This window comes from Myiozetetes cayanensis, unplaced genomic scaffold (assembly GCF_022539395.1).
Source record: "Myiozetetes cayanensis isolate MyiCay16 unplaced genomic scaffold, myiCay2020 scf10, whole genome shotgun sequence".
Lineage (NCBI taxonomy): Eukaryota > Metazoa > Chordata > Aves > Passeriformes > Tyrannidae > Myiozetetes > Myiozetetes cayanensis.
Window position 1 is genome coordinate 15,433,320 of NW_026086605.1, and position 19,811 is coordinate 15,453,130.

Below are 19,811 nucleotides of genomic sequence, written 5' to 3' on the forward strand. Positions count from 1 at the left end.
GATATTACAAACACCTCAATTGTCCAGGTGATAGAAAAGTGAAGGAAACCATGAAATGGACTGAAATGCTTAGTTGCATTGCTACATCTCAACAATGAAGGAAATGTTTAATTACTATGCATGTTTAGAAATACATCCAGGTGTTCTGGAGGGATTTTAAATCACAGAGATGACAAACTATCACAAAAAATAAATCCTTATGTTGAAAGATAACAATTTTAAAGCTATGAACAATAATAAAAAAAAAGTCACTGATACAAATTTAGAGAAATTACATTGAAAAAAATAAGAAAATGGAAGGTAGCCATGATATGTTAAAATTAAATGAATGAAATAAATTAAATTTTTTTAGATCATACCCCCCTTCCTGTAAAAATGAACACATATCCTATTTTGCTGAGCAAAATTTTTACATGCTGCATTATTAGTATCTGAGTAAAAAGTAAAGATTCAATGAGGATTAAAAAATTAGCTCGGAAAACAAAGTGTAGGAATGCACAGGAAATTCTCAGCATCAGTTAATTCAGGACCATGATGCACCATGCATCTCTTCAGAAAAAGATACAGGGTGAGAGTTTCAAAGAAGTCTAAGGAGCTTCAGTTACTGATTCATTTGAAATTTGAATTTCAAATTAGACATGGACACTCTAGATCCCTCAGACTTCCTGGAAAGCCCTACCCCTAGGATTCTTTGTGAGGCCCTCAAAAATCTCACTGAAAACCTCAGTTTGATGCAGAGCAGTGGACAAAGGCAAGCACACTATTAGTATGCAAAAGCAGCAAGAGAAAATGACACTACAATTTTAATGTATTTTGGTAAACGAATAGTTCAGAATGACTAGGAACAGTATGTTTCATTCTGGTCAGTCTCTCTCAAAAGAGAGAGGGAGTTCAGAGGTGGCTGTCAACAGAAGATTGCAAGCATAAATAATTTGTTAATATAAGGGATAGTCAAAAGATGCAGAGTGTGTACTTTGCTACATTAGATAAATGAACTGGGATAACCCTTGCTCATCTCCTCACAAGTTCACAAAGTATGCTTCAGTGAAACAAAAAGGCAACAAAATTGAAACTGACAAAATTATATGCTCTGAACAATGCACAATTAATCTAGGAGTGTCATTGCCACTAAATATGACTGCAGATCTACATAACACAAACAAAAAGAAGACAAGAACAGCCAGCAAAGGATGTTTTCAGTTGTATTTCAAAATAGAGTATTTACTTTCTTATATAAACACTCTATTAAAAGAATAGATTTTACAAGAGCTCAAGGGGAAACAGAATTAATTTTGAAAAATCTACATTTCTAGGATCATAATAACTAGGGTCTGGATCATATAAAAAAATGTAGCAACTTACAAAAGAATTTTACCATAGAAATTTCATATAAAGTCTAAATAATTTTTAATAAGTTTGGATGGGTCTGTTTATTGAGTTCTGTGGAAGGAGTGGCAGAGAAAAATCTCCATTTCTGACTAAATGACCGTAGTTTCCACTGTCATTGATCAAAGCACAACTTCTGTGTTTCACTGATTTACTTAAGATGAGGAATTATACACTTAGAGAATACAGTTTGACATTGATAGTTAAAGTATAAGTAAGGTTGAATGATTTACAGAAGACAAGTGAAAGGACAGCAGCATGTCAGACCAGAGTCACATGCCAGAGGAGAAAAGGCTGCAAATATAAAAACTTGAGCAAGCTAACAGAGAAAGTTAGGAACTCAGATGCTTCTACATTTTGGACATGCCAGGGCACAAAATAACATGATCCAGTGATTAAAATTAAGAGGGTATGTGATAACAGTCACAGTTCTTTTAATTTCAGCTTGCAAGTCATCTAGATACTGACCACTTTCACTGATCTGTAGACTCTTTCTGTTGCTTCATATTCACATCACAACACTGAATTCTAGACCCCCTTCCTCAGATCAGACCCCACTAACACAGAGAACAACAAGCATCCGACTTGGCTTCTAAACTATGGTCTGTGTAAATAATCCTTATATTCTTCCTGCCTTTTTGCCTGAATGGCATTAATTTTTGGGCAGTTTCTAGCCCATCAAATCACACTCTTCTGTGCAGCACTCTTAGCTAGTCAACAACTACATAGCTGGGATTTGTACAGTTAAACGTTTCTCTTTTTTTCTACTTATGCTTGTTCCCATTAAACTGCAGCCTATTTTATTCAAATTTCTGGAATATAGCAACAGCATCTTGACATCCAGTCCTGTTCTCCAGTATGCTTGCAGTCTTCCTCACTTAGAGCCACCCTTGTCTCCTTCATTATCCAGGTAATTAGTAAAAGACACCACCTCTTGTTTTTCCCATGCTTAAAAATTGTGCAGTCCAGTGTAGCTATCTGCCAATAAACACTGAACTCTTCAGCCCAAATCTCTCATTCAAGATATATTAAAAAGAAAGTACAGGAAGCAAATACATGGCAATAGTTGATATGTGATTAAATGCAGAAAAAGAGATATGGATACATATGCAGCGAGTAAATTGAAATATAATTAGCCATGAAATGAATATTCTTTCACGTAACAATAACATCAAGCATCTAAAAATCCTATGCCATTCATCTCAATGGAGATGTTAATTTCAGATTAACTAAAATAAAAACAAAAAAGAAACAAGGACAGCCCTCCATCTCTGAAGCTACAGGCAAACTGAAGCATTCTTGTGTCTTGTTAGAATTTTTAACTGAAACATTTGCTAAGCTTCATCTAAAAAAGGTTGGTTGAACCAGGCATTTACTTGTCCTGTATCCCCTCTCAAGCAGTGGTCCATCATGGACACATAAGGGAGTGTAAAAAACCAAGGCAAACACAGTCATTTTTCCAAACATGCTTTCCTAGCATCCAGTGAGTCTGAGCTTCAGTGACTCTCTGAATTATTAGCTTTATAGTCCTTACAGGATCAGTAACCAATCTTACTTTTTGAATCAATGCAAACTCTGCTTGTGGTAAGGAGTTCCATGGTATAATTATAGGAAATATGAAAGAATATTTCCTTTTTTTTCACTTAAACATACCACGTACTAGTTTCATCTAATGCCCAGAGTCCTTGCAGTAGAAGAGTCAGTGAAAAATCACTCATAATATATTTACTCACCACTCATGAATTAATAAACTTGTCATAGCCTTCTTCAACTTTCTTCTTCCCAAACTGAAAACTTCTCCTACTTGTCCCTTGTTTGAAAGATTTATTTAATTATCCTTTGCTCATCCTACTCATTCCTCTCTTTACCTATTCAAGATGCAGGTGCAGTGCTGTGACTGCTTGTAAGCATGATGTTCTCTAATTGATTCTATTTCTTTCTAAAAATGTCTAATATTAAATTTGCTCCTTTTTTTGTTTACTGCTACTATTTTCATAGCTCACTGAATACTCCGTGAATACATAATCTCACAGTGAAGTTCTTGAAGATATAGTCGGTTTGAAGTCCATTCTTGTGCACAAAAGGACTTTTTTTTACCCTTTGAGAACTATTTTACATTTATTTACAGTGAATTTAACTTGTCACTTTATCATTCAGTATCACTGAGGTGCTTCCTTGCAGTTGGCTTTCATTTCTCTTAGTCTGAATAACTTACTATGAGCTGCAAATTTTGCTGTGTAAAGACAGGCTTTGTGTTCCCAATGCATTTGAAACAATGCTAGTCTTATGTCTTTTACAAATCGCTTTGTAAGACAGAGTCAAATGAATTAGAACAACTTAATGGAACCTTTTTGTATCCTAGAGGGTCTTAATTTAGTACTGAAGTCCAAAACCAAAAACAAGCGGACAGTTCAAGATGCCAATACACTGCTTTGGAAGTGGTCTAGATGAAAGCATCAATTCAGTTGCTGAGATTTGCTGAGGTTTCTGCAGTAAACATCCTCTACAATAAGTATACAAACTCCACCTGCCACTGGAAATTATTTGCACTGAGTCTGATAGCTTTGGAACAGTTCATAAGGTTGGGTTAAATAATGCTAATAAACCCATAAATGTCTTTACACCTGACATTTTATTATTTGATTAAGACTAGACAACCTCTCTGAAACTTTCTTGAAGATCAGTTGTCAATATCTCAGCTAACTTTTAGAACTATATTTTCACTTTTTCTCTCTATTCAAGACATGACTGAAAAGAGATATCCAACAAAGCTCTGTCACATTCTTGAATTTAGACACACATCAGAATTGCTTGAGGTAAAAAAGTCATACTTCAGCCTAAAAGTGTTTGCTTATATTACGTTGTTAGCAAAAAGTTTAGTACCTAAGAAAGACCACCAGGCAATATATATCTATTTATTTCCATATCATGCTGTGATTTCAGCAACAACTCCTTCAGTTGACGTATCTTCACATCAAGTCCTGGGATATTTTAACTAGATCATTGTACCTGAACTTCAGCAAGTGTACACCTTAAGGCTCATGTTAATAGCTCCCTTTCAAAATTAATTGGAATTGCTCACACATTCTTAAATACTTGATTAACCGTAACAAATGAGCAACCTGAACAAAAAGAACAAACCAGAACAAAAAGGCTCAAACTAGTAATTTCCTGTAAAAATTAGATTCAGACACACAAGGTTTTAAGCCTCCATAGATATGGAGTCTTAAAGTTCCCTAATGGAACCTTAGGACAACATTTTCAGAAGCTTCCAGTATATTTTAATTCATCTCTTCTAAATAGACAACCTTTAATATAGAAGATTTCACAAATGTAGGACTTCTACAAATATAGCCAATATTACCAAGAGCAGCAAGGTACACATCACCTGATAATAACTACACCAAACAGCTAAGAACAGAGGCATATAAAATTAATAAGTACTTTAAAAAATGCCTGTTAAATATTTTTCAAGGCAAGAGAAAATACTTTCTCATATTAGTTTCTTTGAACGTGGATATTTGTTTATGTGCTTACATTGTCAGCACTTATTATTTTAGTATGTCTACTCAGAATAAGCAAGTTAACCAAGTATGTAGATTTGAGGTAATGAACAACTTATGTTGCCTACATATTACCAGGTTTTAATCCTACTGAGGAAAAATTGTATATAGTACAGCAATTAAAGGCAATACTTTAATCCCAGGCTGCAGGGACTTTCATTGACCTCTTAACTGTTCTATACTTCATTGCTACTTCATTTTTAATGAGTGTTCTATAAACAGGGTAGCTGTTTGTATTCTGAATCTGCAAATGCTGCAAAAATTTCTAAAAATGGGTCAGTTGCAAAAACCTAAATACTTTCAGTCTATTATTGTACAGTATTTAAAGAACATTCTCAAGAGGTAATGTTTAATGGCAGACGTATTTTAATAACATATATATTAAGTAATAATATCAAATAATATTGACTTTAAAAAATCAGAACTCAGTAATATTAAACCCAAGATAACATATATCTTCAACTGAACAACTAACACTGACATGTATATGCACAGATGAAAATTGTTACTACACTTGAAAGATGAGTTAACTGTAAGGCATAATCCAAGACTCAAGATAATTCAATTCTATTCTAGCAGTGAAACTACTGCTTCACTTTCATAAGAGGTTTAATTTCAGTTAATTCTAGCAAGCTTAGAGTAGCTTGCAATAAAGAAGCTATGTTGTGTTTCTCATACCAACTAAGTTATATTAGTTGCACTGTACTGGAGATCACTACTGCAAAACCATATTCATTCCAAAATTTTCTGACTGATGTTCCTTCTGTAGAAATCCAAAACTGAAACATTTAAAGGTTTAATGCAAGTGGTATGTCATTAAGAAGTATTTGAAGGGCCCCTGTTAGGACACTTATCTGGGCTCTGGGAGAACAGTCAACTTCTTGTTTTGTCTGATGGAGATCTAATTTTCCATTATTAGACCTGACGACCTCAGGAGCAACGCCTTGTGTTTTCTCCTCCTTATCTGTCAGCTTTCCCATCTTACATAACAGTATACTTTTTCAACTTCAGGTTAATTAACACCTCCCTTGGGTTCTTGGGAAGTTGATAATAAATTGCAGGTGTAGCTGCATAGGCATAAACATTGTTGCTGCCATCTCTTGCCATCTATAGTTTTGAAAAGTCCTGAAGGTAATTTTACAGCTCCCTCCATCAACAGGACAAAGCTACAACACAGCAGTGAGAGGCTACAAATGTACATTTTGAACTTCACAGAAGAACAGTCTGAATTAGTATGTTATTCTAGCTCTTTCATCCACAGTTATAAATGCACAAATGGAGAAGCTGTGGCACAAGACAGTCCACTGTGTAAAGCAGTAATTGTCACTGCAACTCTTTTACATTCCCCAAGACCATGTTGAATTTAATAGGAATCATAAATCCACAGCACTCTGCATGACTGGGACTTCACACTAAACTCTCTCCACTGTCACTTCTAACATTCAAGTCTCCTTTCAGGGAATGTCAGTCTTTACTCCTCATAAACTTGTCATAAGAATACTTAGTCCTGTCATTAGAGATGCATTTAATTTAAAACACATTTAAATAAGAAAGATTGATTAAACAAACTTGCAAGTCTTGCTGCTTTACTTTTATGTCTTCCTTTCACTCAGTCTCAAGGTAGATCTTAAAATGCATAATCCAATTAAATGGTAAAAATTTCCATAATTAATGAGGAACCATTCTCCTTTCTTTTCTACTTACACACATGAATCCCCCAACCTTAAGAAATGGGAGTGGGATAAAATAGAACAAATAAACTTTTATAACTGGGTAACTTTTATATACATGTCTATAATACATGGCATCATAATGCCACAGAATCACAGAACACTGAGATTAAGGGACCTCAAGAAGTCACTAAGTCTGCCTCTGTGCCTCAAGGCACAATCAACTATATTGAAACCATTCTTGACAGATGTTTGTACAACCTGATCTTATAAAATTTCCAATGACGGAAATTCCATAGCTTCCTTAGGCAACCTACAAAAATATTGTTACAAATTGCAGTTACTATTCAATATAGCAAAAAGTCTACTGATATTGGTCGGTAAGATTAATTCTTTCCCAGTTTTAATCTGCAAATATGGTCCTCTTGAACTCATGCAGATGATAACAATGCACACATATCTCTGTGACTAGGCATACAAAATGTATGTTGGTTTTTAATTTTATAAAAAGAATAATTCTGCATAACTGATCACCAGTGCTCCTAAATTAGTAAGTTGCAGAGGACTTCACAATTAAGAACAGTACAAATGCACTGAATTTTCCAACACAGTGCAGTGTATGCTAAATAAATTTATCTTACTTTCACTTATTTTTGATACAGGACATACATTTTCATATACATATATATAAATATACACACACACACATATCTCCCATGGGTGGACTGTGGTTTAATACAAATTTATAATGCAAAGTATTCCCAGTGGGTCTAGATTTGTTGAAGCCAAAGGATCTAATGATAAAGAAATTAACACCTTCACAAATGAGGATTCTATGGTTAAGCCAAGCCAGATGGCTCTTGACACTTGTCTGCATCCTGACTTGCACTGAAGGGTCAATATAACAGTTTATTTACAAGCATGATTTGGGAATCCCAGTTGGTTGCAATTAGGATAAAAGATTAATTCTCTCCTAACAGCATAAAAACCAACAGGATTTTCTTGCAAAGGCTACAACTCTTTCCAGAACTTAATACAGATTAACTAAGGCTGCTAACTTTTTTTTCCCCCAAACTTTGGTGTTTTTTTGGTTTTTTTTTAATCCTTTATGAGAATAATTTTACTAGACAAATTAAAATTTTCATGGTGGTAGAGAGTGAAAGATCTTGCACTTATACAAAAGGACTGCTTTAAGGCTTTAGTCCTTATACCTGGAAGCAAAAAAGTACCAAAAATAGATCCAAAACAATTTTGAAAAGCGAAAAAAGGAACAATTTCTTTTTATTTTATATCCCCTAGAAGAAAAGTTTTGAACTTACTGAGTTAAATATTGACAACATTCTACCAACAAGTGTGTGGGGGCTTTTTCAAACAGCTGGAACATTACCTATAGATTTTTGCAGGTTCACAAGCGCTGTGCTCAGATTTCCAGTAAAAGCTGCTGTCTAATACAAAGTTAAATGCCCCAGGGACATTGAAGTGAACATATTTTTCTGCTGTTTTAAGCACACCAGCAGTCATTTGTAGAGTTTACATGGTTTTCTTGTCAATACCTGCTGGTCACAGTTGGTGAAGAAGCAGTTTCACTTATGATCTGCTTGCTAATTAAGCATGGCAGCAGACATTCAGAGTGAAATTTTCAACAACCTGACACACAGAAGGAAAGAATCAGACGTATTCTCAGAAGTTTCGATCTTTAAATCATCTGGATTCTGTAGTTACTGCAACTGAAAGATAACATAAATTACTAAGTCAGACTAACATGCAACTTTTCTGATAAAGTGTAATAAATATACTGTACATAGGATGGATGTTTTAAGCCCAATGTTCCACAATACAGTTCTTTAACAGAAGAAAAGTTAAAAGGATTTGAAGCCATCTCAGGCCAAAAATCTGTATGGTCTTCTGCTCCTTTTTTCTTCAGTGCTTCATAATCTATCCTTTTCTGTTGGCATCTTTCATCATCCAACTGTACTGTATTCCTTTCCTTCCAGGAGGATTGCAAAGTTTTCTCTTATGGTGCTCTTCTGCACACAAAACATCCTGAAAAGTATCAACAGAGCTACTTCATTGCTCTGTTTCAAAATTTTTGCTCCCTTGGTCTTCAAAAGCCAAGTTGCTCTTTTGATAAACGATTATCATCCAACATCCCATTGTTTCCTCATATTACTACTCCTTCTTGGTTTGTATCCATGAGTTGTCTCTTAGTTCATGCTCATATTACAAACTCATAGGCAGAAGTCTTTGGCATTTGTACAGCCCCACCCAGTGGTTCCAGGCTTGAATTCCAAGACACATTTCAGTATTGTAAATAAAATACCCCCAAAACATCAGTTTTCTTGAAAGAGTTGACATTTCTCCACTTTTTTATGCCCCCTGTGTGCAAGGAGGACAAACCCGGAGTAGCTGGTAACAAAATCTTACTAATAATTAAGAACAAGCTGTATAGGTAATGAAATAGAATACACCAGTAAAAGTGAATGTTTTTCTGAGAGAAATGTTAAGATGGCAAAGGCATTAGTGTAACCACCAGAGATGACTGAAAGGCCTCTTCCCACAAAGTGAAAACTCACTCTATAAGGAACATTCTCACATCCAAGCATATTTTTATCTTTTACAAGCCATGCCTAAATTCTTTAAATAAAATATAACATAATAAATGTTTATTTATAGCCAGTTTGCCATTGCAACTTTCCAGTTCTTGCTTTATATTCAGTTTCTCTGAAAAGGGACATTTGACATAATTGTAAAAAAGATGTGCTTTTTGCAATTTTGGACAAGAAATGTAGCAATAAAAGTTTGCTTTTAAAATATCCTAAGGACAAAAGTGCAATAGAACATGCTGCTATGCTGCTTGTAAAGTCAACTGGCACGGAAAAGTTTAGAAAGTCTAGAACCTTAAAAATCTGAAAGGTGGAGGCTTTTCTCACACTTCCTATAACAGAGACTAGGCCTGAAAAAGTAAGCTGCTACTAGCTATGGAATTGCCTCATCTACCTTAGTAAGGTAATAAAATATTCACAGCTGCCATTGGCAACAATAGGTCATGTCCCAAAAGGAGAGTGGTACTGGGTGACAAGTCAATGCATGCAGAGAAGCCCTCAATCGGTCACAGCAGACAGTTTTTAAGCAATAACTGTAGTGCACTCCTTCCCACTGTAAATAGTCCTGATGTTAGTTTGGATATTGCAGGTGATAAGGCAGCCCCTCCCCAGACATAGTGCTATTAATGTCTACTCTGCTCACTGTAAGTTCTATAATAAACTTCTGCGAGGAAAAAGATCTGATAGTGTTATTGTAAACCTGCTTTTGAAGAAAATAATACTTTGAAAACTACATAGACTTTATTTTGAAGCTTTTTTTCCCCATTATTAGTGACAAACTAAAGATCTCCCAGATAGATAATAGAATAAAAAGACTTCAGGAAAAAATACATAAGATTTCATTTTAAAGACTGGTATTCTTTCCCTGACCTTTGGTCTTTTTTTTCTTAATAACAAATGAGGTTAAGCTACTAACCTCCCTAGAGAGAATACACAATAGAGCTAAATGAAAAATCAGAATACAGGGCACAGTGAAAGTGCACTAGAAAAAAAAACCTACCAAAATTTTTCAATTGAAGTAGTCCAAAAACTTAGAAAGCCTTTAAATTTCAATTTCATGATGAGGTACTGAAACGTTTCCATTGTTGGTTGTTTTTTTTTTTTGTAATACTTTGTCACTTCATTGTTAGTTATTCTTTGAAATGTGTCTCTTCACTGAGATTTTGGCTGCACCTATAATGAAATAAAAATTTCAACATGCTACCAATAAGCACTAATAATCAGAAAATGTTCCAGGAAGCAGTGCTATCAATTAATGAGTGACCTCACACACGAAATCCTGCATTAGAGAACAATAAAACAGAAACAATAAAAAAATCTTTGAGCTTCTAGCTTCTTTCCATCTCAACTGCTACTTATTAAATATCAGGATATTAATAACCATACTTTTAAAAAATAATTCAGTAAAAAAAAGGTCACAAGAAAGTCACCAGTAATTTTTGTTTTCTGTTGAAGACTGTTGTGCAAAGGAATGTTATCCCTATGCAAAAATCCAGTGCCTTTTTATGATGATGCAAGAAGCACACAGTGTTGTCTGTGAAGCTACTTTTGTCCCGAGTAAGAACTTTCTGGCATAAAACCAAACTAAAAAAAACCAGATGGTTGCAGGAAATAATTAAAAAAATTAAAAAAAAAAAGAAGAAAAAGAAAAAAAGGAAGAAGAAACAGATATCAAAGCATCACCTTCTCTTTCCCTGAATTTTCCTTGAAAGAAGTAGAACAGGAAGTTTCAAGAAGCCTACATCATCCAATTCCCAAAAGATTCAATCCCAAAACTAATATGTCAAACAATGGAATTATAAAGAAGAGCCAGATGCTCAACATGGACTTACCTGGACACTGCTAAATGATCACTGTAGGCATTCTTAGGAACTGAATATAATTACACAGAAAAATCTTTATTGGAAGTTATTAATTATCATATGATTATTCATTATCATAGAATTCACGAAACATGGGTTGGTTGTGAGTCTTCTCATGTTCTCTATCTGCCCTAAAGACATGGCATTTCTTGTATGTGATGACATATGGAACTTTCCCAGACCACTAAAAAAACCCCAAAACCCCAAACCAAAAAACCCCAAACCAACTGCCAGGTAAAAGACAAGAAGTACTGTTGAGCATATAATGAGCACAAAAACAAATGCATTTTAAAAAAATATAAAATTCCTCGATTTTAGTCATTCAAAAGTTGTTTTTGTATAGCTCTTGGACAGCATTACAGACATGATACATTAACTCTTAGAGGGTTGTATTGTGTAAGAGCTACAATCAAAACAACTTAAGCAGATATACATGAAGTTACCATGTGTTCTCACATTAAGCTGCAAAATGCACCAGCATTATCCTCAGTGTACCCTACATGTGAATCTTTGTGTGTGCAGATTCTTTCCTGCAGTTTAATAATGAGTTGTTTCATATGCATACTTTGCTCATGAAGGTTATGCTTAGCGTTCTGCAGTAAAACAACATTTTAATTAAGTTATAAGAATATCAATTTCATTCTAGTCTTTGATGCTTTTAAAGACAATTACAAAGCAGCAAAAATTTCAAAAAACAACTGTTAGTATTATTTTAGTTTAATCAGAGATCAAAGTTATGGGAAGTGGTAAAAGCATCAGAAGTTTCTCTGAACAGCTGAAAAACTTCTATATCTGACTAATTAAAAGTACAATACTCTACAACTCTAGCAATGTTCAATATGGATCATTCCAGTAATAGTAATAACTATAATATATAATCTATTCTGTGGCACATCTTCAGGGGTTCAAAATAACAAACAAGAGTTACATATAACAAATATAGCAAACAAGATGTGAGTTAGGATGCTAATAATTAAAGATATTGACTCCTTTATAGACTTTGTAGAGTACTATTTTAAGAGTATTCTTGTGCTGCAGTAGTATCTGTAAAGGTGACTACATATGGGAGGAAGCTAAGAAAAAGAAAAATTGAAAACTGAGATAAACAAATGTGCCATTAAAACATATGTAACCTTCTAGCTAGCCCTGAATTGAGCCATTGCAAAATACTTCAGTCTGCAGTGAAAGTGATATATTCTTCAAGCTTCATCAACCATATTTTTAAAGCTGGTAAGTGAAGGAGTATAAATAAATATAAATAAAAGATAACTGTGTAGTAAGGGTAACCTTGTTTATTGAAACAGTAAGCACTGTTCTTTACCACCACTGATACACTAAATCAGGTAAGCAGCAAAGTTTCTATTCAAAATTAGTTAACTTGCCTGAAGTTATAAACTGTTACCTTTCTGTATGTGTTATATTTCAAAACAGACCACTTAGTGAAGCACCTGAGGATATCTGATGTGCTTGCAAGACCTTTAATGTAGCTCATTTTTCTGAAGAATAGGTTAAAGAACAAAAAGCAAAATTTCAAAAACATCACATATTTTAAAATTTATATTTATCAGGCAAGTAAAAAGAGCCTAAATACATTACATTTAGGGTGTTAAAAAGTTTATGTATTTATTTGCTTGTAGAACTGGCAGAGATCCCTGTCTGTCACAATTACAGCCACAACACTTCATTCCCGCCAAGATTTCTCCCGTGACTCTCTTAGCCCAGAGCATGGTCTGTGGGACTCATGGTTATCATTCTGATAAATCTCAACGTGCTGTGTCAGTTTTAAGTACCATCAACTGCTCAAGCACATAAATATCAGTAAGTAGCAGGTGCTCTGTAATACTGTAGTACTTTATATCTGTGCCCTACACTGTCCTTCCTGATCTTCATTTTCAGAAATGCATTTTCAATTTCATCACTCTGGTACCAATATGCAAATGGCAAAACTAAACCAAAGTCAATATAAAACATTAAAAAATATTTTCTTTCGTAATCTATTTGAAACAGAAGGTAATCTATCCAAAAAAATTTTAAAAAAGCGATTGTGACTCCTGGATAGAGTTTAAATACACTATTTTTAAAGTGACAGATGAGATAGAATTAAAGCATTCTTTAGACCTGGTTGCAGATGTAGTAATAATTAATCCAGATGGTAAGAGACAGGGAAAACTGATTTAATGATTTTTTCTACTCAAGGTTTTTTTTTTTTCTTTCTTTGGTGGTTTCTAAAAATATTTTTACAAAAAAGAATTGAAAGATGTGAATGGAGCTTCTACAACAGTGACTCTGGGGTGGAGACCGTATCTTTTTCTTCTGTTCTTGAAGAAACAATTATAATAATCACATACCAAAAAAATATTTTAGAAATGCAGAAATCCAAATTTGTGTTGAAGACATTCCCTCTACAACATCTACCTCTCTGTATACCTACCTCTATGTTAACCTATCTCAAAAAACTCATTTGCATTTGCAGTAATTTTCTGGTAAATGCATCAAAAGCAAGAAGCCTGAAAAAAATTCATTTAGATTTAATTAGATTTACATTTAATGCCCAGGATACCAAAGCTTTAAAACTTAATAAGTGAAATGATCAGCAAGGGATTTCCTACAAATCTTATCAATACAGGAAAAAACCTTACCTAACACAGAGTCACCACAGATCAATAACAGGAGAACAAAAATGAAAATTCACTTTCAAGTAAAACCGTTTCCAAAATCTGAAGGCAAACTCATATGTCAGAGCATCGTTATCACTTTCATGGCTGAAAGAGGAAACTTGATAGTACCAGAAATGCCTCTGAGTAGGATTTTTTTCTTATTCAAGGATTGTTTATACTTTTGGTTTTTTGAAAAATCACTTTCATCAATCACTCCACTACAGATACAGATTCTGATACCACTTTAAGTGTCTAAATTCCTGAAGTCAGACCCTTCTAACCATGAGTTTCATACCTAAAATATAATCTAGGCTATTGAAACATGTAATACCTCATTTTCAAAAGTTCCAATAAAACTGAAGAGTATTGTTATAGTGAAAATTTATCTAAGCGATTGGCTTAATTCAGTGCACAATGGCAAGAAAAATTCATTTAGAAACTCTCAGTTAAGACCATGTGAAGTCCCTCCACATATCACTGAGTGCTAAACAAAACATATACCCCATACCAAAAAAACAAACATATGCTGTGACTATTGGGGCCTTTTGTAGACAAAAAGATTTGGCAAAAGTCTACTCTTATTGCGCTGTCTTAACATTAACAAGAAGCTCAACTTGGTAATGTGCGTCCATAGCCCAGAAAGCCAACCGTATTCTGGGCTGCATCAAAAGAATCATGGCCAGAAAGGTCAAGGGACAGGTTCCTCCCCCTCTACTCTGCTCATCTGAGTCCCCACCTGAAGTGCTGCATCCAGCTCTGGAGCCCCAGAGCATAAGAAGGATGTGGATCTGTTGGAGTGAGTCCAGAGAGCCTCAATGACACTCAGAGGTCTGGAGCACTTCTCCTGTGAAAAGAGGCTGAGAGAGAAGACTCTGGGGAGACCTTATAGTGGCCTTCCAGTACTCAAATGTGAGAGAGGTGAAGAGGAACTTTTTACAAGGATATATAGTGATAGCACAAGGGAGAACAGCTTTTAACTGACAGAGGGTAGATTTACATTAGATATTTGGAAGAAATTCTTCACTATGAGGGTGGTGAGGCACTGGAACTGGTTGCCCAGAAAAGCTGTGAATGGCCCATTCCTAGAAGTGTTCAAGGCTGGGCTGGATGAGCAACCTGGTCTAGTGGAAGGTGCCTCTGCTCGCAGCAGGGGTATGGTCCTGTCCAACCCAACCCATTCTATTATCGCTGCTTTGGCAGGGGAAGCATACATGACAAGCATACTAAATCCTTAGGGTTTTATTACCCAAGGAGAAAGCAAGAAGAAAGATATAATTCTTAATGGTACTGGTGGATTAATTGTCACTTTGGTAGCCAAGTAATCAAGGATAGAGGTTTGGCTTTTGAAAGAAAATTTTTGCCTCTAGTTTTCACTATTCTCAAAATAATGTCCTCATAAAACCCTGCCATATAATCTACTGGAGATATATTTCCTAATGTAAAAATAGAAGCCTGACAATCTTTGCATGAAAAGTTACATGCAGTCATGCTATGATAGGATATCACAGTGTACGGTTTTCTTTCTACTGTCTAGGTATTTATACTGAGTTACTTGATTTCCCTAGGATTGCTTCACAGGTGGGAAAGTGATCTCCAGACAGATGAAAGCTGGTCTCAAGGAGTATTTCTTAACAGAGCTTTGCCTTAGGACAAAATCACTAGTGACATGCAACATATTTCCCATATAACCACAGAGATTCTCTCCTTTTAGATTTCTTAGATGTCAATAGCTAAGATCACCTCTTTGGGCAGCACGGGGATCAATTTTCAATGAAACAATTTTCATTTTTATGCTCAAAAGTTGTATCTGCTAGGACAGCTGACCTGTGAGAAAAGAAAAGATGTTTAAAAGAAATTTTTAAAAAACCCCAACCAAACACCAAAACCAGAAGCACAATCTACTGAAAACTATTTTCCTTCTGAAGTTATGTGAGGGAGAAGACAGGTAAAGATGGGGTTAGAATGAATGTTCCCTTCTCCCTAAATACCTAATTTAATTGAAGAGTTTTTCTTTAGATATGTTATGTTTGACTATCTAGCTTCAACGTTCTGAATTCCAAAGGATCAGCATTACCTAAATATGTCCCTTGGCACCATCAGCTCCAAAAGATCCCAGCCTGAGATACAACTCCTCAGGTTTGCTTTCCCAAATAAGCAAAGAATGTTGATACTTCCAGATGCACACTTACCTGCAAATAAAGGACTTAAATACCATCTTAGAAATATCTAGCAATCCCTCAATACACACTATTTTTCAATTTAGTTAATAATCTGTAATTCTGAGTATATCTTCAGTTAAAAGCCATAAATCTTAAAATGCTTCTACAAAGTTTTGAGTTTATCCTGTAGAAAATTTAGTTCAGGCCAAGATTGAATTGTTATCCTAAATAAAAAAATATCTGGTTTGGTTTGTGCACCTAGCAGAATAAATTTCTATTAACCTTACTTGCTTTATAAAATCTGAGATAATAAAAAAAAGAATAATTTTTTATTCTACAGTGACTCAGAATCCTTTGCCTTTTTTTGCTATTAGAACAATAGGAACTTATTGGAGACGTAACCCACAACTTTCACTGAAATTCTTAATGTTACAGAAGTAATTAGATCCAATATCTTTACAGATGGAAACAAGAATATCAAGATATTTTATTCTCATGTCAACAGATACATGCTTCTGAATAAAAAGCAATTAATTAAGAACATTAAAAGAATTTATTCCTTCCAACACTATTTTAGCTATTGTTCATTTGGCTTCCTTTAACTTGCATCTAATTTCATCTCTTGATCATCATGTAAAACTTACTTATCTACATGAGATTATTTTTATTATTCTCAAATACTAATAATAAAACCCCAAAACCTAAATCTAAACACTTCCACTCCAGATCTCTCTTACAGTAAAAAAACTTTTTCTTACATTCAGATGGAATTCATGTATTTCAGTTTATGCCCATTATCTCTTATTCTGCCGCTGGGCACCACTGAGAAAGGTAGAGGTTCATCTTCTTTGCACTCTCCAATCAGATATTTATAACCACTGATAACGTCTTCCTGGGCTTTCTCTTTAAGCACTCACATCTATGACAGAGAAGATCAGACACATAGGACGAATTTCCTCCAATGCCTTTTTGGTATCAGAACCACAAAAAAGGAAGCCAATCTTCTAAGTGAGGCAGAGCACTTTAACATCTCTAATACTACTGCTAACAGCAAAGGAGGGCACCACAGCACCAGAGTCAGGATCTTCAGAGCATTGTGTGGTGGGAGGACAGAAGACAAAAGATGCGAGATGAAACGCTTTATAGGCTGACAGCCTATAAAGAAAAGCCTTTTTACTATGAAGACAGTCAGGAACTGGAACAGGTTGCCCCACTCTGTCTCTGTCCTCAGACATTTTCAAGACAGTCTGGAAAACTGTGAGTAACCTGGCCTGACCTCAACACTGACCCTCTTTTGAGCAGATGGCTGGACCAAGATACCTCCTGAGATATCTTCAAACCTGAATTTATTGTATGGGCCTAAAATCTATGACAGAAGTATTCACAATTCATCTTAAAGGAACAGATTAAGCTAGCTCTACCACTGTTAAATCAAAACAACAAAATCCAACCAAAACACCCAATATCTGTGTTCTGAAAATATACACAATATGACCACAAATAACGCACTTCTGTATGGGTATAGGAAGAAGAGTCTTAAAGGAAAGGAAGGTAAGATAAATAGATGTTCAATGCTAATTCTGTTATAAGTTTTAAGTGCTTATTCATACATTAAGAATCAAAATGGTGCTGGAAACAACACTTCTAGTAGATGCATATTGTCTTGTACATTACATAAGCTGCAGATTACAGATCTTTATACTTTTAAACAAGTCTAGATAAAAAATTGTGTTACCCACAACATAAAAAATCAACACCCCATTGTGGAAGAATTAATCTCTTCCAGTTTCAACATGATTCTGTTTGTTCTTGACAGTTACAGTTCTTGTTACTCAACAGTTGTGTAAAAAGTCAGATGTAAGAAGTGTGCTCAGCCCTCGTGCTCAGCCCTCTCCTGATCCAGTACCTCCTCTCTGCTTCTCAGACATTTCAGTGGAAGCAGGTACAAATCTTTCAAAAGTGAGTTAGAGTGCACAGTGCAGATTTAATAACTGCTTCCCAAAGAGGCTAGAGTGCTCCTGGTGCTCTAAAAAAATAACTCAGAAAACAGATTCTGTAGAGATCCCTTGAGACAATTACTCAGGTCAGAGCTGGAATGATTCAAAGCATGATAAACTTCTTTTTTTCCCGTTCTTATCTTGATTATTTTAGCATGAGAAAAGTTGGTTCTTGCTAAAGGTGGAAGCAGCTCAACTACAGCTGACCTAGACAGCTACATAAAATTATAGTGTTCTCAAGACTCTTTCTAAGTAAGAAAAGGAAAAGATTGTGAAATTTGGTGTCTGATGCAATCTTGCTTATTTACAGAGTTAAAATTCCACTTTTCTTAGCACAACAAATCACAGGAAAGCAACTGTTTTCTGTACCTTACTATTCACCTTCCCCTACCATTCCATCTAAAAGCTCTCACAAAGCAGTGACTAAATTCGCACTTCAAGCAGTCATTTACACAAGGTCATGAGCATTTGGTTCATTTTTCAATTTTGTGTCATTTTCTCATTTCTTCTAAGAATTATTCAGCAAAACCCCTCAGCTACAAGTATTGTCATTTTACTGAGTGGCATAACTTTGTTCTGGTGCTTTTTAAATGAAAGGCAGCAGCTCATCAGCTTCAGTTATCATTGTTACAAATAAGAGTTTAAATTATTCTGTCATCCTCCCTAAGTGTGAAAAATAGTGACCCCATGCTTCTTCAGTGGATAATTCAAACACTATATACCTTTAAATACTAAAGTGCTTTGACTATTTTCCTGTCTTTCCACTTATGCAACTACTCTCAACTATTGTGATTGCCGCATCCAAGAATTGCACAAAATGACTGGATCCATTTCAACTTCTTACTCTGAAGGTGCAAGTAATGAAAACTATGACCACTCTTCTGTGACACTTCTGTTGCATGAAATTGTTCCTTTGTTAGCTTTCCAAAGAGATATATTTATCCTTCAGTGAGATCCTACTCTCACTGTCAACAAATTCAAACACAACACACAATAAAGGAATAGAGGTCCTTTCTAGAGAGACAAGAACAAGCTAATACAATCCTGTGCTGTGCTATGCTAATACTGTACTCTCACATTAATCTTTCTGACAAATAGAGGGGAAAGATGGCATATACACCAAGATTATACATAAAAACATAAACCCAAAGGTTTCAATTTACGAATTAGAATGGCAGGGTGGTATTTAGGGCAGGCACACCATTTTCCATGAAAAAAGATTCACAGTGCTCAGGGTGAAAAAGAATCAAAAAGAGAAAGAGGGATAAAAGTGAACTGGTGACTTCAAAAGCAAATAGTCAGAATTTCAAACTGAACCAATGCTATTTCTTTGCAATAGCCTTAGAAATGACTGAACACAGAATTCATTTAAGATGACCACAAGTGAAGAGCAGGGAAAAAGATAGGCATTTGCCACAGTGAAGACCCCCTGGTTTCTAATGCTAAATGACTGAGTATGGAGAGCATGCAAGATTAACTTCACAAGCTTAATTATGGGTGTCTTGTATTTTATAATGCCAGATATAGAACTTCTCCTTTGCACCATGGACATTTTACAGTTTCTTTTCTTCATCCTACATAATTCTCAAAATAAGACAGTCAGGGTAGGTAGACAGCATCTATTCAAACCAGAATTTGGCCAAGGTTCTGTGACCAAAACCTTGGCTTAAAGCTCTGTCCTTCCCCTAGACTTCTAATGCTGGTTCAATATCAACACTATAGCATTATCACATTCTTACAGCGTCCAGTTTTCTCCAGGAATTGGCTATCACTGCTAGAGACTGTTAATTTCTAACGAGCTATCTGTTGACACATGGCTGCAGATGGATTTCAGACAGCAATTATATGGATGATAAAACACTAGCTTTCCCCAACAAGGCTCTATAGTTGAGCCCTTCCACACACAGCTGCTGG

At 35.2% G+C, this 19,811-nt stretch overlaps 1 protein-coding gene across 12 annotated transcripts in view; it reads right to left on the reverse strand.

Annotated features, from left to right (window-relative positions):
- The window catches only part of LOC126650852 (heparan sulfate glucosamine 3-O-sulfotransferase 1-like), a 51,255-nt gene that overhangs the window by 21,681 nt on the left and 9,763 nt on the right, over positions 1-19,811 (reverse strand). For 2 of the 12 annotated variants that reach the window (XM_050336166.1, XM_050336153.1), the window contains exons 2-3: positions 10,223-10,395; positions 8,173-8,662 (exon numbers count right to left, since the gene is read on the reverse strand). The exons of 4 other annotated variants lie outside the window; for them this stretch is intronic. The gene's annotated coding sequence lies outside the window, so the exon portion shown is untranslated. Of the gene's footprint in view, positions 1-8,006; positions 8,663-10,222; positions 10,396-19,811 lie in introns of all 12 variants that reach the window. 6 more of the 12 variants (XM_050336230.1, XM_050336159.1, XM_050336175.1 and 3 more) reach the window with 5 other exon arrangements.